The sequence below is a fragment of the Narcine bancroftii genome, chromosome 2, assembly GCF_036971445.1.
Source record: "Narcine bancroftii isolate sNarBan1 chromosome 2, sNarBan1.hap1, whole genome shotgun sequence".
NCBI lineage: Eukaryota > Metazoa > Chordata > Chondrichthyes > Torpediniformes > Narcinidae > Narcine > Narcine bancroftii.
Genome location: NC_091470.1, coordinates 64,702,020 through 64,728,148, shown reverse-complemented (window position 1 = coordinate 64,728,148; position 26,129 = coordinate 64,702,020). Strand labels below are relative to the sequence as shown.

The following is a 26,129-nucleotide window of genomic DNA, read 5'->3' as shown; positions in this document are numbered from 1 at the left end:
AAAACCTGATTAATCTGTTATTCAATGAAATGTATCGGCTCCAAAACAACTCTCTGCATTAAGTGCTTGTCAGGTTGATCCGATCTTCCAATATTCTCCTTATTTATATTCTGTATTCATCTGATAAAAATGTAAATGCTTCACAAGACTATTCATTCAAGAAATGTGTAAATCCAATCCATCTTGTGGTAAACAGAATTTTAGAACTGTAAATCCACATGTAAAAGTTTGTGGATTTTATGCTTTAAAATGACATCTGAATCTCGGAGTAAGGATTTGTTCATTATCAGACTTGGAAGGATTTCAGATCAATTTCTGAGAGAGCTAAGCATGCTTGCTGTTTGTGTAACAAAAATGATTGTGGAGAGTAATGGTGACACTGTGAAAATAATAAGCATTTCATAATAAGAAAATTCAATAAATCACCTTTGAGCTTTCTACTTGCAGGTAATTATTGTTTACAGTTTGGATTCAGAATAACAGTATATTTCAACACTAATCTCAGTTGAAAAAAGTCAAGGGTGTTTTGCTTTCTTAAAAGTTGACATTACTCTTGCATGTGAATACTTTTTTTCCCTTTTTTTTGAAAACATGATCAAAATTGGTTCATTTCAAAGGACCAAAATCTTATCCTTGTTCTTGCATCATGTGAACCTTCATTTTTAACTGTTCCTGCACTTCTTGTAATTATGATGGAATGATTATCCAGTGATAGCAAATGAAGGATTGAAAAGTCAACAATTTTGACTCGGTACTTTAATGGATTATTTTTGTGAAGATTTCATGAATTTCTGCTTCTTTCTGACTGCATTGAATTCATGTGATCTGAAGGCCTGGAAGGCAGTTCAGTCATGAGGAAGTAAAACAATGTTTTAAGTCTAGCTGCTTATCTTATTTGTCATCTCTTTAAAGAGCCAAAATACTTCAAGTGGTTCATGTGAGTCACATAAATAGGTATTGGGTAGGTAACCCCAAACATGATCAGGGAGGATTCAAGATGTGTCTTAAAGGTGGGAAGATTATTAACATTGGATGATTATGGCCAGAATTTGAAGTACCTAAGTATTTCAGAGAAACACAACTGCAGATGCTGCAATCTTTATTGAACAAAAAAAACCTCGAGGAACCTAGTGGGTCAGACAGCATCTTCATTCAATAACCATATAACCATTTATGGAGCGGAAACAGGCCATGTTGGCCTTTCGAGTCCACACCGGTTCACTGATTTTGTGCGCCCTCTTCAGGCATTGGTCCCGGTAGATCTTCATTCAATAACGATGGGCGAATTCAATGCAGGTGGAATCAGATAATAGCAAAACTATGAGCAAGCAGATTGGCTGTCTGTGTACCAAAAATAGTAAAACTTGACGAAACTGGATTTCTTAAGAAAAGACAAACAATGGACAATATCTCTAAGTTCATTAACTTAATCCATGCAGTACAAGGAAAGAAGACTCCAACAGTGGCGGATGCTTTTGACGCAGAGAAAGCCGTTGACAGGGTAGAATGGAATTATTTATTTAAAGAACTACATCGGTTCAACCTACCAGAGAAATATATTAATTGGATTAAAGCATTATATAAGGGACCATTGGTGAAGGTGACAGTCTATGGATAGAATTGGTCAATTAGTGTCTCAGGTTGGGACCCTCTATCAAGACTAAAGTAGGAAGGGGTGATATGAAGTAGATCAAGAGAGGATGTTAAAAGCGTGGAAAGGTTAGGAGATAATTGAATATTGGACAGATGGAGAAATAGGTAGAGGGAGAGAGACATGAGAAGTTGGGTTGGGTATAAATTGTGAGAGAGAAAAGTAAGAATGGGAGTAGGAAAATAAGAACTACTTTACATGCTAATTATGATGGTGTCAGGCAGGAATTGGGAACAGTTGATCTCAGGAAAATGCACAGCAGAAATGTGAGACTTGCATTCATTGGGTCAGGATAGGTTGGACCCACTGAAATAGAAAAAAGATGGGAAGGTAAATGAATCGTGATTGACAACAGAGGTGGAACAGTTACTCAAGAGGAAAATGACGTAAAATAGGAAATAAAAATCAGACGAGGATCTCAAGAATTATAAGGTGGCCAGGAAGAGACTTGGAACAAGGAAGATTAAGGAAAACCAAGGAATTCTACACTTTAGTCAAGAACAGGAACATGATGGGAGTGAGGGTAGGGCCACTTTGGGATAAAGGGGGAAATATGTCGAGAGGAAGAAGAGGTAGGGGAGGTTCTTAGTTAATACTTTGCTTTAGTGTTCACAAGGGAAAGTAGAACAGGCTAATGTGTTGGAGTTTGAATTTAAGAAAGACATAGTGTTGGAGCTTCTGAAAAACATTAGGATCGATAAGTCCCTGGGCTCTATGGGTATACCTCACATGATTATGGGAAGTGAAGGAAGATATTTCTGGAGCATTGATGATGACCCTTGCATTCTCCCTGGCCACATGTACTGTTGTTCAAGAAATGTAATAGGGTTAATTCTGGGAACTATGGACCAGTGAGTCTTTTGATGTGGTGGGCAACCTATTAGGGAGGATTCTTAGGGTGTGGATTTGGAGAAGCATAGTCTTATTAAGAATAGTTAGCATGGCATTGTGAGGGGAAAATTGTGCCTCACATACCTGATTTTTGTTTCCAAGGGAGTGACCCAAGACATTGAGAAGTGGATGTGATGCATATGGATTTTAGTAAAGCATTTGACAATGTTCCCATGGTCGGCTCATTGAGAAAGTCATGAGGCATGGGATCCATGGTAACTTGTCTTGGAGGATTTGGAATTGGCTTGCCCTCAGAAAGCAGAGGGTGGTAGTAGATAGAGTGGATTCTGCCTGGAATTTGGTGACCAGTGGTGCTCCACAGGGATCTGTTCTGGGATCCTGGCTCTTTGTGAGTTTTATAAATTACTTGGAGAGGTGGTTTGTATGTTTGCAGATGACATAAAGGTTAGAGGTGCTGTGGAAAGTTGTGGGTTACAGCAGGATATAGAGAGGATGCAGAGTTGGGCAGATGAGGTTCAATCGGGAAAAGAATGAATGATACATTTTGGAAGATTCTTAATAGTGCAGAGATTAAGGCTTGGCTTTGCGAATGAAGGTTTAGGAAGGATTGTGGACATGGGAATGTCCTGTAAGCCTGCACAATGGATTTTTTTTAGGTGGAGTGCAGTGTGTGCAGCACTGGCCCCACCCTTCATTCCGAGCAAGCTGGGACGGTGACAGCTGGGTTCAAAGGTCGTAGGTGTTACTTCGGAGTGTCCTTCTCCTAGGACACTCTTGACGAGGCTAATGAGCTCCACCTGCCCGAGTTTGAAATCAGACTTTGCCTTAGGCTGTCTAACAAGCTCATTTATACCGCTAGACACTTGGTCATGCCATGATGTAGCAAACTCAGTGAAAACAGGGGACACCATGAGAAAATGTTGCTATGGATGCAGTAATGAAGGAGAGGCCATTTGCTGTGACCTTTTGCCTGGCAATCCAAACAGTGGCCATGTGGCAATCACTACACTGAGAAAGGAGAGGTGATGTATTATGTGTGCGCTTCCTTTGGTGAGTGGTCCAGACTTCACCTCAGTGAAGAGGAATTTGGGAGTAAAACACGAAAATCTGAAGACACCGTGGTTGACGTAAAAACACAATGCTGGAGAAACTCAGCAGGTCAAGCAGTGTTCTTTTATATTCTTTGGCTTGGCTTCGCGGACGAAGGTTTATGGAGGGGTATGTCCACGTCTGCTGCAGGCTCGTTGGTGACTGATAAGTCCGATGCGGGACAGGCAGGCACGGTTGCAGCGGTTGCAAGGGAAAATTGGTGGGTTGGGGTTGGATGTTGGGTTTTTCCTCCTTTGTTTTTTGTCAGTGAGGTGGGCTCTGCGGTCTTCTTCAAAGGAGGATGCTGCCCGCCGAACTGTGAGGTGCCAAGATGCACGGTTGGAGGCGATATCAGCCCACTGGCGGTGGTCAATGTGGCAGGCACCAAGAAATTTCTTTAAGCAGTCCTTGTACCTCTTCTTTGGTGCACCTCTGTCTCGGTGGCCAGTGGAGAACTCGCCATAGAACACGATCTTGGGAAGGTGATGGTCCTCCATTCTGGAGACGTGACCCACCCAGTGCAGTTGGGTCTTCAGCAGCATGGATTCGATGCTTGTGGACTCTGCCAGCTCGAGTACTTCGATGTTGGTGATGAAGTCATTCCAATGAATGTTGAGGATGGAGCGGAGACAGCGCTGATGGAAGAGTTCTAGGAGCCGTAGGTGATGCCGGTAGAGGACCCATGATTCAGAGCCGAACAGGAGCGTGGGTATGACAACGGCTCTGTACACGCTGATCTTTGTGTGTTTCTTCAGGTGTTTCTATTGTGTAGTCTTCCAAAGGCACTATTTGCCTTGGCGAGTCTGTTGTCTATCTCTTTGTCGATCCTTGCATCAGATGAAATGGTGTAGTCGAGGTAGGTAAACTGGTTGACCGTTTTGAGTTTTGTGTGCCCGATGGAGATGTGGGGGGGCTGGTAGTCATGGTGGGGAGCTGGCTGATGGAGGACCTCAGTTTTCTTCAGGCTGACTTCCAGGCCAAACATTTTGGCAGTTTCTGCAAAACAGGACGTCATGCGCTGGAGAGCTGGCTCTGAATGGGAACTAAAGCGGCATCGTCTGCAAAGAGTAGTTCACGTACAAGTTGCTCTTGTGCCTTGGTGTGAGCTTGCAGGCGCCTCAGATTGAAGAGACTGCCATCTGTGCGGTACCGGATGTAAACAGCGTCTTCATTGTTGAGGTCTTTCATGGCTTGTTTCAGCATCATGCTGAAGAAGATAGTAAAGAGGGTTGGTGCGAGGACGCAGCCTTGCTTCACGCCGTTGTCAATGGAGAAGGGTTCGGAGAGCTCATTGCTGTATCTGACCCGACCTTGTTGGTTTTCGTGCAGTTGGATAACCATGTTGAGGAACTTGGGGGGGCATTCGAGGTGCTCTAGTATTTGCCAAAGCCCTTTCCTGCTCACGGTGTCAAAGGCTTTGGTGAGGTCAACAAAGGTGATGTAGAGTCCTTTGTTTTGTTCTCTGCACTTTTCTTGGAGCTGTCTGAGGGCAAAGACCATGTCGGGTCCATGTCCTTCCCCTCAAAAGATGCACACAAACTCAAGTTAGCATGCTGGACCATCAGAACCATGCTAGACAAGGCTGACAGCCACCGGCCTGAACGTTGGTCTGCCCTCATCGCACATGAACTCCTCAGACTCGACTTCGTTCTTTTATATAACAAAGGTAAAAATACATAACTGACGTTTCAGACTTGAGCCTTTCATCAAGGTATCAAGGAATATGGGGAGCGTTTCTTAAATAGATCCCTTAAAGGTACTGCACAAGTTGATTGGATAGTTTAGAAGGCTTATGATGCGCTGGCCTTCATTAGTTCGGGATACTGAGTTCAAGAACTGCAAAGTAATGTTGCAGCTCTCTATAACTCTGGTTAACCACACTTTGAGAATTGTGTACAGTTCTGGTTCCCTCATTATAGGAAGGATGTGAAAGCTGCAGAGAGGATGCATAGGGGATTTAACAGGATGCTGCCTAGATTGGAGAACATGTCTCATGAAGCATGGGTAACAAAATTAGGGATTTTCTCTTTGGAACAACGGAGGATGAGACTATGGATATGGATTGGAGAATGTTGATGATGAAGAAAAACCTGATGGAAGATGCAAGGGCAATGAGAAGACATTGTTTCTTTTCTCTGTTTGTTTGCAGATGAGAATGAGCTGATCCGTAGTGCAAAACATGAAGCAAAACCTTTACCAAACCATAGTTTCTTTTCTGTCCACCGTGTAGTCTCCAACAAGGTGCAAGAGGTGGGTAAATAGGAGGTCCCACTACTCTTCCATCATGTGGGTTCTTGTCTTTTAACACCAAATGAAAAGTAATCCTCAGATTGAGTAAAACAAGATTTTGGGGATACTCTGTACTGCATGTTAGGCAAGCTATTAGGGTTAAAATGTATTTTATCAGCAGAATTTCTTCAAGGTCAGGTATTTCAGTACCTTGACCTGGAATGTTTGTGGTCAAAGTTAAATGGCAAAATAACTCGTGGATTCATGGATTATGGGGTGGGGGGGGGGGTGGGGGGGGTGTGAATCACTGTGATTCTAGAGTTCAGTATTGGTTATAAATCAAATATCTGAAGGTCAGTAGATGACCTGAGATTGATCACTTGCTTAGCTACAGAAGTGGCTGTTTTGCCATCACCTATAAAGTTGGGTATAGAAGTGTAGCATTTGTGTCTTGGATATCTCATTGGAAATGTGCAGGAGGTTGGTCAGCCCAATATGTTCATGACATTGACAAGTTGGTTCTGAATGGTCAAAATAAAAAGTGTTTCTTGTGCTTAGTCCCTGGAAATACTTCAGTTTCAACATGGCCCTCCTGATCCAGACTGGCAAAAGAAAATCCATCAGATTTATATCTAGGTTGGGTGGGATGTGCAGACTGGTTTTATCAGGAGAAGTAGACTGGGCCCATGAGTAAAATAGTGTTGCTTTTTTAAGACCTACAGCACAGTAACAGGTACTTCTGGCCCACAAACTCATGCCGTCCAATTACACCCAATTGACCTGGAACGTTTTTGAAGGATGGGAGGAAACTGAAGCACCTGGAGGAAACCCATGCAGGCACGGGGAGAATGTACAAACTCCTTATGGACAGTGCTGGATTCGAACCCAGGTCGCTGGCGCTGTAACAGTGTTGTGCTAACTGCTATGCTAACTATGCCACTCCTTTCTGGTTAAATAATATTGCTCTGTACTAACTGATCTCTGTCTCTGCCTCTCTCTCCACACACTGTGTTATGTGTTGGTTGACCAACTGGGCTGCTCAGTAAAATGACCTTTCTCACTGCAGCACAGTACATGTGACAATGAGGTGATCTCATTGAAATGTATAAAATTCTCATGAGGCTAAACAGGCTGGACACAGGGAAAATGTACTGACTGAAGTTTCCTGAATCAGTGGAAGGTTTCAAAATGGAGGATTATTCTTTGCAATTTGGGTTTGAGATGTGAAGAAACATTTTCTCCTTGAGGATAGAAAATCTGTGAAATTCTTCAATTCCAATGGGTTATAATGCTTCATTTCTTAAGAACAAGCAGGACATAGATGGATATATTTTTAGATTAAGGAAATTGAGGGGAAGTACAGCAATGTGTTGAAAAATGATGGATCTAATATCATTAAATGGTGGAACAGACCTTCTGCTTTTGTCTTTGGTCCTTGTTCCTATACCAGTCTATGATTTGTGAATGTAAAGATGAAGGGAAAGACTGTATTAAATTTTGGTGGAACATGGTTCATGCTGAAACATGTCTATTTGGTTAAAATGAAGGCAGGCATCATATTTCCTTTTCAAATTGGATGTTTAGAACGGTTTGGACATATCGACTGAAAGAGAAGTTTCAGAGATCTCTGGCGCTTGCTCGTCATAATTAATTTTGCTTCCGGATATTTGACAATGAAGTGGTTAATTATATACTATAAACTCCTTGGAAGACTTGGATATGGTCTTAATTAGGCAGATGTTTCTTGGAATGTTTCTTTGTTTAGACTTGGATAAGGCACAATTAAACCATTATTTATCTGTCCACAGGATTTCCTTCAGAATGTGCTAATTCATTTCTGTATTTTATTTAATCCAGATTAACAGGCTAATGCTTTTTAAAATGTTTCTGTCAACTATCCAGTGCCAAGTCATTATTTTTCATCATTTGACATAGTTATTCCTGTCCTCCATAAAAGTTTTCCATGTTCTGTATCCTATATTTATGGACATGCGAAAAATATTCTGATCATTTTATATCATCGTGCTATATGGCTTGTTGTTTCAAGATTACTTGATTATTTGCAAAATATGGAGAACAGTACAGCCCAGGAACAGGACCTTCAGCCATGTGTTTGGTGCTGAATACTAGCCCAAATTAAACTAAAACTCTGCTGCTTGCACAAGAAACCTCTCTATCCCCTTCATGTTATTCTGTTTATCTAGAAGCTTCTTAAGTAGTACTATTGTATATGCCTTCACCACTACTTTTGGCAGCCAGTTCCAGGTACCTACCACTCTCCATGTCAAATATTTGTCCCTCACATTTTCCTTAAATTTTGTTCCCCCTGCCTGAAATGTATGTCTTCCAATGTTTGAAACTTTAGCCCTGGGGATAGGATTCTGACTATTAATGGCTCTTCTGATTTTTAAAATCTCTATCTAGTCCCTCAGCCTCCTATGGAGTGATTATAATTGGTCACAATATTCCAAAGTACAATCTAACCAAAGTTTTATATAGCTGCTACGGTGACTTCCTTAGCTTTATACTCAATTCCCTGCTCATGAAGCCAAGCGTTCCAGAAGACTTATTTACAACCCTATTTACTTACTTGGCAACTTTCAAGGAGCTATGGCCCTGGACACCAGATCCTTATTCATGGCAATACTTTTAATAGCACTGCCATTAACTGTACAATCCCCATATTTGATCTCTTGAACTCCATCTCCTCACACTTGCCGTGTTTAACTCCATCTGCTTTTTCTCTGTCACTCCTCTATATACTGTTGTATTCTTTGATAGCTCTCTACACTGACAACAACTCCAATCTTTGAATCATCTGCAAACTTAATAACCTACCTTCCTACTTTTTCATCTGTTATTTATATATATCACAGCCAAGAGGTGCCCCAACACCAATCCCTACGGAACACCACTGGTCACAGGCCTCCAGTCTGAATAGAAGCCTTCCACCACTCTGCTCTGGCTTGTGTAGGCAAGACAGTAGCTCCTTTCAAATTGCAGCACCTGGGTAGCCCTCCTGGAACCTGGGTGTGATTACCTTCCAAATTGCAGGGGGATTGACCCATTAAATCACCTACCCACCAATTTAAATCACCCCCGCAATGACACATCACACACTCACCGGAAGTACTGCCAGATGCTCAGATGCTGTGTGCCTGGTGACCTACACGCAAGTGCCTACGTCACCGGAATAAGCCGGTCGGCCATTTTTTTGTTTTCAAATTGGCTGTGGACAAGAACTAGGTAAGCTTAACTAGGTTCCCTGACTACCTCTGAGGTAGGTCAGGGACCCGGTTGGGTTTCAGACGAAGTTGTCCAGGTTGGACCCTTTCTAAATGCCGAGTAACTGGGACGCTAACCTGGCAAATTGCGTGGTTAACCCCATTTTACATGGCAGTTTGAAAGTGCCTGTTGTTTGCAAATTATCAACTCATCCAGGATCTTGTGCACCTGCACATTCTGAGTCAGTTTACCCTGAGGGATCTTTTCAAATTACTTACTGAAGTCCATGTATATTACATTCACTGCCTTCTCTTTCTTCATCAATCATGTTTGTCACCTCCTCAAAAAAATTAAGTAATGACCAGCCCCTCAAAGCCACGTTGACTGTTCCTAATTTGACTATGACTTTTCCAAATATGCATAAATCCTATCCCTCAGTATCCTTTCCCTTTCCTTTCCTTCCCACCAAAGTGAGCTACTGGCCTATGATTTTCTAGATTTTTCCAAGATCCCTTTTTCACCCTTGAGCAAAGATACATTATCTGCTCTCCAGGTCAAAGTATTAAGGTCTAGAAATATATGGCAGGTGTTTGGGAGCGCCATGTCATCTTAAGCAGTCCAAAGTGTGACCATCAGATCCTTAGAATGCACTAACAAGGCATTGTAATCTAACAATTCTCTTATCTTCCTGCCAGAATTCTTCTTCCTGTGGTTTTTGAGTTCTGTCAGCATGGCATGACTGTACTAATGATGAGATACATAAATTGCTTGACAGTATTGGCATTTTATTTTGGGTTTTGGTGCTTCTCTCATTAGGAAGGTTGGTCAATTGTTCAAACTCAGTCCAAGATATTGTACAGGTACTCCTCAACGTACGACCTGATTGATTTGCGTCCGTCTGCACACACATTTAAAAAAAAATTTGGTCGTATGCACAATATAATGCCTGGCGTGCAGTCACCGTTCCGTAGGTGCATTAGAAAGATGGCAAGCAAGCGGAAAATGTATCCCTTGCCAAAAGATTGTCTCTTTCCACCATTTCAACAATTTTAAAGGACAAAGAGAAAATACGTGAAGCTGTAGAAGTTTCTGCAAGTATGAAGAACCATCTTTATTCCAGTGCGCATGTGCGAGTCTTTGGTTGGCGCACGTGTGGTAGATTCGCGTCTTGGAGTTCATTTGGCACATGCCCGAGATTTAAAGGCACAAATTCAATATCACCAGGGTGCTTAACTCTCGAACTCCAATACGAAAACCCACTGCGCATGCGCCAACCGAAGATTCGCACATGTGCACAGAACTCAAGATGGCTGCGCCCAGCCTATGGACCCCGAGACACCATCTAACCAGGTAAGTATGCACATTTTGGCTCTTACATGCCCCGTATCCCTTGGTATAGTTTGTCAAATACAACATTTGATTAAAAAGTTTGCTTTAAGACTTCGGTACTTTACCCATACGTCCAAAATTCTGACTTTCATTCTTTCAGAAATATGACCGATCCTTCAGTTCCAATTACGGTCATAAGTCGGGGACTACCTGTACTTTTATTCAGCATACATTTTGTACAGCTGTAATACATTTTTAAAACAACTTGATTGAATCAAACAAAAATCAAAATTTTTGTTTCAAAACTGTGAGGAGTGATGATGCAGCTTGAACCGCACTTAACCTGATTCATACCCACATTATCGCTGATGGATTTCTGCAGGATGATCTTGTTCGTCAAAAGAGAGCTCTGTGTCCTCTAATTTTCAAGTGTCAGGTGCAAGTGCTGTAGGGGATGGAAAGGAAGTGCTAGTGAGACAAAGAAAAGAAGTAAGAGGTCATAGGAGTCTTTTATTCTCATTGTGACTTGAGGCCAATTGTCCAGTTTTGAAATGAAAGCTTGACACTGAATGCAATGCCATTACAATAATCTTTTAAGTTGTTTTATTTAAGTACATGTTGGGCTCAGAAAGAAAACATGAAATATAAACCAGCTGTTTTTGTTAAACTTACTGTGATCAAAGTGCAGTTTCCTTTTGAAAGTCAGTCAAACTGTTTTTGGGATGGAGATTTGTAAATGAATAGATCTTTGATTATCTCTGTACATTTGGGTGTTTTGGGATAGCTGTTCTGTGTTCGCTGTTGTATTGCTTTTTAACTTTTTTCATGTTTTGAAAATGGGTAAAAGTGAGAATTATGACTCCCCAAGGATGTATTTATAAGGGGACGATTGTTCATGAAAGCTTTTTGAAACAAGAAAAGTTGCAACTCTAAACTGGTCTTTGCCACAGTCTCAAGTTTGGTTTCTATGAACTAGTTACCATTTCTAGTTCTGTCACATCCTCTAGTCCTGCCACCTTCCCAAAATCTTTATGCATGCTTGGATACCTTGAGCATCTGGGAAGTATTGATTTGCCATTTCCAGGTGCTAATTTCCTCTTTGGACTCTACCACCCTCTCTGGTCTTCTGAACAATATCTCATTATGTGTTGAGATAATGCACGGTGGAAAAATACTCTGAAGTTTTCCAAATTCATTGTATTTTGTCAATGTGGGTTTTGTCCCCTCATGTCTATGGTGTGGAATATCGATGCTGATACTTTGAGTCCACGCTGCTGAAGATCCAGCTGCGCTGGATGGGTCACGTCTCCAGAATGGAGGACAATCGCCTTCCCAAGATCGTGTTATATGGCGAGCTCTCCACTGGCCACCGTGACAGAGGTGCACCAAAGAAAAGGTACAAGGACTGCCTAAAGAAATCTCTTGGTGCCTGCCACATTGACCACCGCCAGTGGGCTGATATCGCCTCAAACCGTGCATCTTGGCGCCTCACAGTTTGGCGGGCAGCAACCTCCTTTGAAGAAGACCGCAGAGCCTACCTCACTGACAAAAGGCAAAGGAGGAAAAACCCAACACCCAACCCCAACCAACCAATTTTCCCCTGCAACCGCTGCAATCGTGTCTGCCTGTCCCGCATCGGACTTGTCAGCCACAAACGAGCCTGCAGCTGACGTGGACTTTTTACCCCCTCCATAAATCTTCGTCCGCGAAGCCAAGCCAAAGAAGACTCCTGCAAACAATACATGAAAGGAGGTTTGGTTTTTGCCTATTTCTGGAATCCTTTGCTCCAGTTTATTGGATGTAAGACATTGGCATTATTAATAGTTTAGTTGAATGCATAACATTGCGAAGAGATTAAGTAAACCAAAATTTTGGAAAATTAATTTTGCTGTCAGCAAATGTGAGGTCATGTACTTCGGAATTCAAAAAGATAGCACACCATGTGTGAGGAATTGCGCATGCGCAATGCGCCCACTAAGGAAAAAGAAAACACCGAAGGGAGGGGGGCCCAGCCGACGAGTGAACTTACACAGCGCGACCAGCTGAGAGATGCCCGACAGTAGGGCTCTCAGCTGGAAGAAGAGGAAAGGAAGTGATAGGAAAGAAGGACAGCAACAGGAAGCCCAACAGATGACTAGCCCAGAAGAAGAGGACCAACAGCAAGAAGCCATGCCAAAAAGAAAAGATAGAACTCGGCACTTTGTAAATAGTGGAAAGCGTGGAAACAACAGAGATCCAAAGGGACTTGGGTTCCATATTTGCATAAATATTTAAAATATTATATTCAGAAAATCTGATTTGAAAGTAATGAAAAAGGCTGGACTTCAGAACAAGAGAACTGACTTCAACCAGGTGGTTTTATACAGCCACAGATCATTTGAATGTCTCCAAGGGATCGTAGGGTGTGTAGCTACCACCTACTGGGTCCTACTCCCCTTAAACTTGCTGAGTTCACTGAAATAATACTTACATTAATGTGTAATATTCTTTATAAATTAAAGCTAATTTGATAATAGCACTAACCTTCAGAGTCCAAAAAAATTGTTGGTTCTGCATAAGTAACATTTCATGGATGTTACATTATTGGCCTTACAAGTACTGTAAATATTACATGGATTAGGGTTTTAATCCCTTTTGATTGAAAGCTTTCAAGAGCTCCCTCAAAAGACTTAGATTCAAAGGTAATGATTCAGGTTGATGACCTTTAATTAGAACTGAAGTACCACCTCCCTCCAATGCCCAGTGGATCATACAGCACTTAATGGTTTTATTTTGCCTCTCCAGGATCTGCACTTTTGTGCCTTTTTGAATGTAGATTTAAATTTTTCAGGAGAAAAGCTTCAGAAATGTGTAGAGTGTGGTAGAAATTTGGTATGAAGATGGTAGTTTAACTAAAATAAATATTGAGGAAATGAAACAAAGATGGTTAAGTGAAATTAATCACTAAGCTCTATTGAATGGCAGAGCATGTCTCGGGCTATATGAACTCACCTTTTAAATTTTAAATTTAGCTTACAGCACCGTAACAGGTCATTTCAGCCCACACCACCAAATTTACACCCTATTTACCTACACCTGCAGTATGTTTTGAATGGTGGTAGGACACCGGAGCTCCTGGGGAAAACCCACGCAGTCACAGGGAGGACAGCATAGGATTCGAACCCCGGTCCCGATTGCTGGCGCTGTAAAGGCGTGGCACTAACCGCCTCGCCAACCTTGTCACCTTTTTATGTGTATGAATGCTGAAGATATAAAAAAAATCATTAGATGAATGATGACAGATTTTGCCGTTGAAGAAATCCCTTCATTACAATCTGGTCAAGGCATCAGAATTGTCTTTCTTACTGCACTAGCTTGTGAGGATGGATTTCTAAAGATGTCATCTGGTAAAATCTCATATTTTGAAATTTGAGGCTTTAGCATATTATAGTTTCTTGCATTTGCATTGAAGAGTGCTCAGTAGGTGTATGTTTCTCGAGCACCTTGAAGCGACTTCTTGCAGAATTTATCGAGCTTGTCCATTCCTTGGGGGATGGGACATCATGACTCTCACTTTTATGCTCTACCCTTGATTTGCTTCCTGAAGTACTGGAAGTTCTCTTGGGTTGTATTTATCTTTGTTTTTGGCATTTCTGCCTTTGCTACAGTTGACTTTTATGCTACACTTGATCCAGAAAACTCTGGAGCTTTTATGGAGTACCAGCTGTATCAGTTTATGACCATCAATACAAAATCTAAAGTTCCAGTTCATGTTTATTGACACAAGTATCAAAGGTGCAGTGATGGAGGTTGTTTTGCGAGCAGACTAATTCGACGTAACATAAAATGCCACAAGTAACATGCAGTATAAAAAAAAAACTGAGATCCAGAGAAAGATAATTTGGTAGGGAGCAAAGGCAACATAATTGAGGTTTGGTCAGAAGTCTAACAGCGAGAAGCAAAAGCCTTTTGAACCTGGTGCTTTCATCCTGTGAATGTCGCTGATGGGAGGATGCTGGTGAAGAGAGCGCAATGGGTGGGGGGGGGGGGGGGGAGAGGAATGAGTCTTTTAATATGTTAGCTGCTTTTCCAAAGTTGGGGAGTTGTACGTAGAGCTGATGGAGGGGAATGGGGTGTATGTGGTGACCGAAGCCATGCTGCGGTTCTTGAGGGGAGCATTTCCCATGCTGTGCACCCTGATAAGATGCTCTAAATGGTGCACTCGTAGAAGTCGCAAAGGGAATGCAGGTGACATGCCAAACTTCCTCAGGCTTCTGAGGAAGTAAGAGGAGCTGTCCATTGCATCAATATGAGCGGACTAGGATAAGTCATTTGCCCTTTGGAATTTGAAGTGGTGATAAGGTGGCATGGGTGATGATGATTGGGCAAAACAAGGAGGTGGCTTCAAAATCCATGAATGTTAGAGATTCTTGTGGAGTCTCAAGGGCAGAGATATTAAAGAACATACTTGTTAACTTGGAAAGGTCTGTAGTTGTGTTTTGAACCATCAAATGTAATCAGATATGAGGATGACAGCTTAAATTGCAGGTGGTGGATGTGATGAAAGGTTTGTGTCTCAATTATTGTTTTTTTGGATCTGATTGCAGGCAGTATTAGAAAAGGTTCATGGAGTTAACGTTGATAGATTTTAAGTCAACCTTTATTGTCATGCACTCAATAAACTAAACCTTGAACGAAGCCATGGAGTTTAGGTCAAAGGAAATATCATTCATTTATAAATAGCATTTTTGCAGTATGCACAAGAAGGATGCAGCTGACCTTGATAAGCCTTTGTGAATTAATTTCAAAGTTATAAAGTACTGGTAAATTAAAGCTGACAGATACCTAAATTCAAAGAACTGTAAACAAAATATGATGTGCCAGGAAAAAACAGAAGCAGTTTCATTTAAATTATTTTTCATCAGAATTGGGGGAGATGAGATACTGGAGTTAAATTGGTGATATTCAAATTAATGGCATTTATGCGTGACATGAAACAACAGAAAAAAGGACACAAATTTAATCTTTAAGAAGGATGCAAATATGGCAGTAAGATGAGATACGTGAGTAAAATTAACAAAACTGAGAAATGCACTTAATGTAACTGCTGAGAAAACAACCGTAGGAATTAAAAAATGTCTTCCCCTTTTTATGTCTGGAATGCACAGGTTGATTGTGGTCTTTAACAGACAGAATAATTTGGGAACACTGCTAATATTTCAAATTCCCTTTCCCAAAATTTTTTTTCCTCTGCTCTCTTATCATTACCTGATGTTGCTCATTTGAAAATTCTTTACCACATGAACTCAAATAAATAATTAAGTTTCTCTATTGAACACATTCAGCTTTTTCTGCCCAAAAGGAAAGTTAATGAAATAATAACTTGTTAAACATTTATTGACTTGTTAGGGCTGTAGCAGCATGGAGATCAAGTTCAAGTTTATTTATCATCTAAGTGCACAAGTACAACCCGATGAAACAGCATTCACTGGTCTTTGGTGCAAAGCATGTGATAACACAACCAGACATTAACATACATGCAGATAAGCAATATATATGTAGGACAAATGTGTATAATATAAAATAGATAATTGTTTAATAAATAGTAGAGTCTCAGATGGTTAGTGTGAACAGTACCATTAGTCAATCACTATTCTCACTGCCTATGGGAAGAAGCTGTTTCTCAGCCTGGTGATGTTGGCCAGATACTCCTGTATCTTCCCTGACAGCAGCTAAAAGATGCTGTATGAGGGGGTAGAAGGGATCCTCAATGATTTTGCACGCCTTCTTCAGTCAACAATCCTGCTCGATCATGTCAATGGGGGGTGGGGGTGGGGGGAGGCAGGGTTGACGCCAGAATGAATGTTTGAGGGGGGGGGGGTCATTGGAATGTTAGAGGTGGGCACATTTCAGTGCTCGAGAATTCGCTTGTGGGGGTGGGGGGGTTTTGCTGACGACTGTGCTGATGGGGAGGGGAATGGAAGGGGTGCTATCGGATGCGTGGAACCTACTTGTGTCGACGGACGCAGCCAGGGGCAGGTGGAGAGTCGCTAGCATGCGACAATCTAGACGCTAGTGACACATGACGTATACTAGTGATGTGCCCGAGGGCGGGGCTGACAATGGGTGATGGGCACAAGGGCACAGCACCTCATTAGGGGAGTCCATGCCCGCGAATCCCCCCACCCCGGCACCAACCCTAGGGGAAGGGAGACTCCTGTGATCCTTTTTGCCACTCTTATGGTCCTGTAGATAGACCTCGAATCCAATTCTCCATAGAAACCATACTCCATTGTGATGCAGCCAGTCAGGACACTCTCGATAGAGCTCCTGTAGAAAGTTGACATGGTTTCCTTTTTGTCAGGAAGTTCCGTCATTGAGGGAATTACTTTTGTCATCTTGGCTCCGTCTAAAATTGAATGGCCAGTGAATTCTGACTTTTTCTGTCTGATTTTGATATTATTGCAATATTACCTTTTTATTGCTTAGTTCTGCAATATTTAAAACTTGCACAGTAGTTGAAACAACGTTGTCCAAAGGAGAGCTATTAGATAACTATCTTTCTTCGTCCTCCGCCTTCTCCCCCAATTGCTCCTCAACTTATTTCACCCTCCGCCTGTATCCATCTTTTACCTGTTAGGCCATGTCCTTTCCCCTCTACCACATTGTTATTCTGGTGTCTGCCTGATTTTCGGCACTCCTGAAAAAATTCTCAGGCCTGAAACATCGTGCGCTTTTGCTTTCTGGAGATGCTGTGTGACCTGCTGAATTTCCCCACAGCACTTTTGTGCCCTGACCACAGAGTCTGCAGATTTTTTTGGTTTAGCTCCAGAGCATGAAGTAGAGGGTTCACACTTGCACACCAGACTTGAGGGGATTGCATAGGCTGTGGGCAATGTTCCCTCTAATTTTTAGGAGTCAACAGGTGCAAAAATCTTGCGTTGTGCACATTTATTTTCCTGTAACCAAAGTATGTGCAAATGTAAACTTGAAATTCGCTCTCATGGCTGATAAAACTGTATTGGCGTTTTAATATAATACAAGCATGACTGCATTCTACAAAGTAATGGATTTAGTTAAGATTTTATTCTGTACTTTGAACTACTTTGTTGAGTTGGTTGTTCCATTCAATAAAACCTCAATGAGTATTTTATTTTCCTGTGATGCAATGTCTAAATAAATTAATAACAGTTACAGATGATTATTATTATTAAAGTTGCTGGAAATGGTTAAATCAAAACTCATTCAATTACAAAACTAGTTGACAAACTGTCCAAATGTTGAATGTGAAAATTTTCACACACAGCACACAGCTTATGTAGGTTTACAAAATATTTGGCATAAAATTGCACAGAATAGCAAACACATTTAAGTCAATCAGTTATTTTTTTTCTTTCTCCTGTCTTTGGTACTTACTCATTCTTTGTAAACTCTATCTAGACTGATAGAACTTCCATTCAATTGATAGCTTTTAATTTTCATTAGAATATCCAAATGACATTCACCTAAACGGTTTCTCAACTTGTTTTTGAGTTGATTCAGCAGGCAAAAACCTTGCTCATAGTCCACACTAGATGTAAGAAAGGTTCCCATAAGGTGCATCAACTTTGCAAGTTCGCAAAATTGTTCATTTGAAGTACAAATGCCACCGTTTGAAATCAGTTTGGATTTAATTTTTTTTCTTGCGTGGAGCAGAAAAGGTGAGGTGACATAAATCAGTGATGTGCAAATGTGGTATTCGAAAAACCGACTAACTAGTTAACAGAAACCGTTAACTAAGAGATTATTTTCAATAAGTATAATTATTAATGACTACATTAATTAGGTAACTAACCTTTTGTGTGCACATTAATTTTCTTTGCACTGGTTACTGAACATGTGTGCACTCACACAGCTTCGAGTGGCTGTGAAATATATTTAGAACATTTTAAATCTTTACTGCTCACGAATGGTTATTTTATTTGTAATTAATGATGTCGATGGAGTTGAATATGTCTGGTCTTCATAAAATTGTTCTATGTCGTGAAGTTGTCCTTAAACAATCGTTTTTTTTTAATAGCCTTCCGTCAAGATGCTGTCGAGAGTGCCTACCCAACAGAAAACAAATATAGGTCTGAAGTGTCAACTGAATTGAATAATTTCTAAAAGATGTATAGAATGCTTAATTCATAAGAACATAAAGCAAGGATGGTGATTCAGTGCTTTAATGCATTAGGTGCAAATGTTCTTGAAAGTAAATTGAAGCAGTCTACAAGTTCTTGATATTTCAGATAGTTTGCATACACTTAAACCAGTGATGTTTTGGGATCAAAGTGAAATAGTTTTTTAGATTAAAGTTAACTGATTTAAAGCTGTACTGATAATAGATACCATGGATCAAATGTCCTCCCTTCTAGGTGGCAAATTACTCCCTCGAGGAGACTTTCATAATGGACCATAGTCTTTTTAGTGTGTCTTTCTCAATGTCCGGAATGCTGCAATTTTATAAATACCCAAAAAAAAGTAAATGATGGAGGAAGAAGGCATGTTGAACTGAGTAATAATTTATGCACACATGGGCAAGCAACTGTTTCAATTCCCTTTACCATTTCCCACATAGACATTTTTTGTTCTCGGCCTCATTCATTGTCGGGGTGGCCAAATTTAAATTTGAGGAACACCACCTTCCATCTGGACAGCCTTAAACCCAATGGCATTATCAATTTTTCTCATTTTAGGTAACACCCTACCTTTGTCTGTTTCCACTCTTTTCATCTCTTCTTTGCCAATGCTCATTTCTTGCTTTTTTTTAATAGCCTGCTCTTCTTCCTCCCCCCCCACCACCCCCACCAGGTCTCTCCACTTCTTCCACTTTCTATCCAGTATCCTATTACTTCTTAGTCTGTTCCCAACTCTTCCCCCCCCCCCACCCCCCATCTCTCACAGTCTCTTTTGTACTTGATATCATGCCTTCCTACTTCAGATTCCATAAAAGGACTTGCTTTGAAACATTGACTGACAATTTCTACCCATGCCTGACCCGCTGAGTTGCTCCAGCTGCTCATATTGTACCTGAAAATCAAAATACAGGACCTGCCAGAATGATGTCTGTGTTTGGACCTGGGTTCTTTCTGGTTGAGATGTTAGGCCACTAAACTGTATAATGTATTATAGCCATTGATCAGTGATGCTGGATTGTGCAAAGGACATATTGAGTCCTGCATTTAATAGGGTTCAGAAAAGCTTCGTAAGTTCTATGTGCTTCCTTCATTGAAAAACAAAATATCGTTTGAGTGAGACTTAATAATTAGTTCATCAGATGGTAGCATTGAAAGGGCGAAGAGTCAAGATATTATTCATAGAGCCAGGCTATTAATGCATATGAAAGAACAAATATTTGAATTGGTCAATGGCAGTTTACGGGAAAGGAATGAAGACCAGATTGTTTGGAATTGGAGCTGTGTTCTGCATGTCTACCTATCTACAGTTTGTCAGCTTTTAGTGTCAACATTTTATATTGTACCTTTAGGTAAATAATCACAATTTAACCAGATCTTGGATTTCTTTACCTTTGTGATCATTTTCTTACTATATTGCAGGGCAATTGTTGATTCCTTATTAATGTTCATTTTGGATAAATTTGAAGGTTTGGTCTTTTGGATTAACAAAGAGAATGGTTGAATAGAAATAGAAAAGTAGTTGCAGATGTTCATTTCTTCTCACATCTTCACTACAATGACTTTGATCAAAGTCATCATGTTATGAGGTCTCGACAAAACAACTTTGTATTACTTTGGATTACAAGTTTTTAAACAGATTTTTTATGGATTGGGTCTGCATCTCATTCCTGGTCTTACAGCTTTTATTTTGTAACATTTCATATTAGTTTTTCGAAGATTTCAAGGATGTTTTTGGGGGAGGTTGTGTACTATGATCTTAAAATTGGGGTTTGGTTTACAGTAATTCAATGCAGGATACATTTATTGCATTATGGCTGCAGCAAATGTTTGTTTTTTTGGGGTTGCGTTCTCTTTGTAAGCCATTTTGTTGTTAGGCAGCTGAACACACTGCAGGTTTTTGTTGATTGGAAAATCTTTGCTGATTTCCATCCCACCCTCCCGCCCCACCCCAGTTGTGTTTGCATTCTGCCCTCTTTGGCCTCGTCACAATTCGGTTCTCAGTTTCATATGGAATTCCTGATAAAGACATTTGACATTGGAAATTAACTTTACATTCCCAAAGTAATAGTTGCAAAATTAGTCTAATGCAATAGATAGAATTATTGGATCAGGTTTTGTCAATAAATTGTTAAAAGTTAATTATAGAAATTTAAGATAGAAAAACAGTATGACTGTTTACTCTTGGAACAATATAGATATGCCAGACATACCAATAAGGTTAATAGAATTATTAAAATTTGAGAAGCTATAAGGATCTTGATCAATTATTATTATTTTTGAAGGGAAACAAGTGGGTTATTGTGCATGAGGCATGGTACAGGATTAATAGCATGTTAGGTTTGTTTACATATCTTCTCTTCTTTGGCTTGGCTTCGCGGACGAAGATTTATGGAGGGGGTAAAAGTCCACGTCAGCTGCAGGCTCGTTTGTGGCTGACAAGTCCGATGCGGGACAGGCAGACACGGTTGCAGCGGCTGCAGGGGAAAATTGGTTGGTTGGGGTTGGGTGTTGGGTTTTTCCTCCTTTGCCTTTTGTCAATGAGGTGGGCTCTGCGGTCTTCTTCAAAGGAGGTTGCTGCCCGCCAAACTGTGAGGCGCCAAGATGCACGGTTTGGGGCGATATCAGCCTACTGGCGGTGGTCAATGTGGCAGGCACCAAGAGATTTCTTTAGGCAGTCCTTGTACCTTTTCTTTGGTGCACCTCTGTCACAGTGGCCAGTGGAGAGCTCGCCATATAACACGATCTTGGGAAGGCGATGGTCCTCCATTCTGGAGATGTGACCCACCCAGCGCAGCTGGATCTTCAGCAGCGTGGACTCGATGCTGTCGACCTCTGCCATCTCGAGTACTTCGACGTTAGGGATGAAAGCGTTCCAATGGATGTTGAGGATGGAGCGGAGACAACGCTGGTGGAAGCGTTCTAGGAGCCGTAGGTGATGCCGGTAGAGGACCCATGATTCGGAGCCGAACAGGAGTGTGGGTATGACAACGGCTCTGTATACGCTTATCTTTGTGAGGTTTTTCAGTTGGTTGTTTTTCCAGACTCTTTTGTGTAGTCTTCCAAAGGCGCTATTTGCCTTGGCGAGTCTGTTGTCTATCTCATTGTCAATCCTTGCATCTGATGAAATGGTGCAGCCGAGATAGGTAAACTGGTTGACCGTTTTGAGTTTTGTGTGCCCGATGGAGATGTGGGGGGGCTGGTAGTCATGGGAGCTGGCTGGACTCTACATCACCTTTGTTGACCTCACCAAAGCCTTCGACACCGTGAGCAGGAAAGGGCTTTGGCAAATACTAGAGCGCATCGGATGTCCCCCAAAGTTCCTCAACATGATTATCCAACTGCACGAAAACCAACAAGGTCGGGTCAGATACAGCAACGAGCGCTTTGAACCCTTCGCCATTAACAATGGCGTGAAGCAAGGCTGTGTTCTCGCACCAACTCTCTTTTCAATCTTCTTCAGCATGATGCTGAACCAAGCCATGAAAGACCCCAACAATGAAGACGCTGTTTACATCCTGTAGCGCACGGATGGCAGTCTCTTCAATCTGAGGCGCCTGCAAGCTCACACCAAGACACAAGAGAAATTTGTCCGTGAACTACTCTTTGCAGACGATGCCGCTTTAGTTGCCCATTCAGAGCCAGCTCTTCAGCGCTTGACGTCCTGCTTTGCGGAAACTGCCAAAGTGTTTGGCCTGGAAGTGTGCCTGAAGAAAACTGAGGTCCTCCATCAGCCAGCTCCCCACCATGTTTACATATACGCTGAAACTTATTGACACAATTATTAGGAAAAGCAAATGATGCTCTTCAGATATGTTGTACTGTATCCTTATACAGCCCTAAAACATTGATTCAGGGACAGTAGAAGAATATATATATTTCTTTTCCTCATGGGAATGCAATCAAGTTGAATCTTGCTGAGTCTTCTACTTGTCTGGTCACTTGCTCAACATTTACTGAATTACTAAATTTGATTTGGAGCAAAGACACCTCCAGGCAATACTTCTAATGTGTTTTTCTTTTCCCAGACAAAATGCCTCATACTGAGCATTCAATATTTGGAGCTGTAAATTTCTTGCTGTGAAGAGATTCTAAAGGTCGATGGAAGAAGTGAATGTAGCATCCCATTGATGCAGTTGCATTTGACCACATGCTATTCACAGGCTGGCAGCAGATGTGGCTATGTGGTTTTCTGTGCACAAGGAAATGGCTGCCAGGAGCTCTGTGAAATAGTGCATTTTATTAGCAGCTTTAATGTGGCCTGTTTGATGTATACAAAGCTTCCTTTTTCCTAGTTAGTGCAAAGGGGATACTAGTAACAGGACAGGAGCTACTAGAGTAGTTTTACTCTCCATAACTGGCAGTATTTATGAAAAAACATTTCTGTCGCCGGCAGATAAACCTGGATGTTGATGGTGATCCCAGGTTATTTAGCCAGTCACTTCTGTACTTCTGGAGAGTGACAAACTAGGAGGTGTAGTTACATGAATTTCCAGCTCCTATTCATTTTTGAGTTACAATAATGTAAATTTATTAGATAGAGCAGGATAGCTATAAATAACGTTTACTTTACAATATCAAATATCCAATCCAGGTCCACAACAAATTACTAGTCAAATAAAACATGAAAAGATTACTGAATATTTCAAGTGTGGTGCAACACAGAAAGGTCCTGTGCTGTAGTTTACAATCAATTATATTGAAAATATTTGAATATATTAGAGTTGCAGCCAAGTAGAATAGTGGGAAAAAGGACCAATTAATTTTAACCTGAAGAACAAAGGCAGCAGCAAGAAGTTCTCCATCTAATGTCTTGACATTTAATCTTTGTTATGATGTAATTTACTATTGGCTGAATTTAAAGAAACCTTAAATTTTGTGCATCTTGGCGCCTCACAGTTTGGCGGGCAGCAACCTCCTTTGAAGAAGACCGCAGAGCCCACCTCACTGACAAAAGGCAAAGGAGGAAAAACCCAACACCCAACCCCAACCCACCAATTTTCCCCTGCAACCGCGCCTGCCTGGCCCGCATCGGACTTGTCAGCCACAAACGAGCCTGCAGCTGACGTGGACATTACCCCTCCATAAATCTTCGTCCGCGAAGCCAAGCCAAAGAAAGAAATTTTGTCAGAGCATCTTGTCCATCTCTCCCCTCTCTATCTGACTCCACCTATTATCTACCAACATCTGATTTCCCACACCCCCCCCCCCCGCAAATACGCACTGCTGTATACTGACAATCCTTCCTGTTCCCTTTCAGACCTGATGAAGGCTCTTGAGCCAAAACATCGATCACACTTTTTGTTTCCACAGACACTGCTCTACTGACCAAATTGTATCTGCATTCAGTTGTAAAAACAATAACACTACATTCCATTTTTCTGAGTTGCAATAATGTTTTAATGTTAATAGGGCTTTATTTAAGAAAATGAGTTCTTTTAAAAATTCCCATGTGTACCATGATAGGGCAAAAGACTTTGTTTTGTGTGGTATCCAGGCAAAAGTTCAAAAATATAGTGCAGGGTGTAGAGCAAAGTACAGGTACTCCCCAACTTTCGACCGTAATTGGGACCGAAGGATCAGTCGTATCTCAAAATGGACATAAATCGGAATTTAGCCTGTGGGCGTGGAGTACCACAGCCTTAAAGTAAACTTTTTAATCAAGTATTTTTTCATCAAAGATTTGACGATAACAACTTAAAGTTTCCTTTATTTGTCAATTGACCTCGGGGAATCTTTCCACATTCTGGTCAATGCTTTCCTTGTTAGTCGGCATCCCGGGGTCCATGGGCTGTGTGTGGCCATCTTGATTCCTGTGCGCACGCGTGTTTCTTTGGTTGGCGCAAGCACTGTTGGTTCATGTATTAGAGTTTGGTTGGCGCATCCGTGGGAGTTAAATGCCCTAACAATATTGAATTTGCACTCTTAACTTTCATGTGTGTGCCAACCGAACTCCAATACAAGAACCCACCACGCATGCACCAACCAAAGGCGTATGCTCAAGGTGGCCGCTCCCTGGCTACTGACCCCTTAACAAGGTAAGTAAGCACATTTTGGCTCTTGCATGTCCTGAATCCCTGTTATAGTTCGTCAAATTCAACATGATCCTTGTAAATTTTATGTTTTCTTTATATTTTTAAAACATTATTTGGTCTCGTGTGGATGGACGCAAGTCGCATAGGTCTCAAGTCGGGAAACACTTGTACAATTAAAAAGCAGTGTGAGGGCATTATATTTTGCCAGTGTGAGACAAGAATCTGAAAACCGGAAAGAAATGGTCCTTGGATCTAGAGGTTGGCATTCTCAAGCACATGTAATATGTTCCTGATCGAAGAGAGATGAAAATATGTCTATGTTGGGATGACCTGAAATATTTGAACAGCTCTCCATAGACAGTGAGATGGAGTCGATGGAGTGGAAGTTGGTTTTTGTGATGGCCTGAGTTGTGATACATTCCATGGTGTGAGACCTTGGAGAGATGCCAGATTTTCTCAGGATTTTAAGAAAGTTTCTGGTGTGCTTTCTTAGTTATATCATCATTGCACTGAGACCAGGACTGGTTGTTGGTGACATGTACTCTGAAGAAAATAAATGAGTTGGTGTTTTGAAAACAAAGAATTCAAAATGATAATGTTGCAATCCTTAATTTACTACATTTGGTGCTACCGTTGTGGACTCTTCTACATCGGAGAGACCGGATGCAAACTGGCTGTTCATTTCAGTGAGCACCACTCTGTCCACTGCAATAGCAGGACCTCCCTGTAGCCAACCATTTCATTTCTGTGCCCCATTCCTACGCCAATCTGTATGTCCTTGGCTTGAGGCACTGTCAAACGGAGCCTACCCGTAAGTTGGAGGAACAGCCACCTACTATTCTGTCTCCAAGCAGATAGCGTTAAGATTGACCTCCAGTTTCCGTTGAGCCCCTCCCTGTCTGTTTGTCTCTCTCTCTTTCCCTATCCTTCTGTTCCCCACCCCCTTCCCTGTCCATTCAGAGAACTATCCTCTCCCCCTATTGTTTCCCAGCTTTTTTCCCCTCTTCTGCCCTCCCACCCATATCCACCTCTTGCCCTTTGAGCTGTGCTCTTCCTCCTGGCCCTTCTTCCTTCCTCTCATCTCCCAACCTTTTTATTCACGTGTCTGCTGCTTTTTTTCTCATACATTGACAAAGAGCAGACCCAAAATGGTGGTTACTCTTTGCTTCCCATAGATGCTGTGTGACCTGCTGAATTTCTCAAGGACTTTTTTTGCATTAAATTTAGATTTTCTTTTTTGTTGACTGGAGAACCCAGATTGTTGCTGAATTGTTTTCTGGGATATTTCTCATTGCATGATTTATTGTTGCCATTGACAATTTAAAATGGAGAATAGTGTTGTGGATATAACATCAATCACTGCTTCCATTTAAAAATAGTACTTTTAAAGCAAGAAAATTCTGTAAGATACTGTATATTTTACCAAACAAAAATTCACATCGAGCCATGAAGGAGAAATTCGGATGTTTCTAAAATCTAGTCAAATTACTGGGTTTTAAAGAGCAACTTAAAAGATGAACTGGAGAAATGATGAAGATGATGAGTTTATTGTCATATAGATTGTACAATGCACCAAGATCTTTC

The 26,129-nt window shown here is 41.3% G+C and overlaps 1 protein-coding gene across 11 annotated transcripts in view; it reads left to right on the top strand.

Moving 5' to 3' along the window:
* The window catches only part of daam1a (dishevelled associated activator of morphogenesis 1a), a 146,065-nt gene that overhangs the window by 10,309 nt on the left and 109,627 nt on the right, over positions 1–26,129 (top strand). Inside the window, exon 1 of one of the 11 annotated variants that reach the window (XM_069916877.1) lies at positions 18,443–18,465. The exons of the other annotated variants lie outside the window; for them this stretch is intronic. The gene's annotated coding sequence lies outside the window, so the exon portion shown is untranslated. Of the gene's footprint in view, positions 1–18,442; positions 18,466–26,129 lie in introns of those variants that run through there. 11 annotated transcript variants of the gene reach the window in all.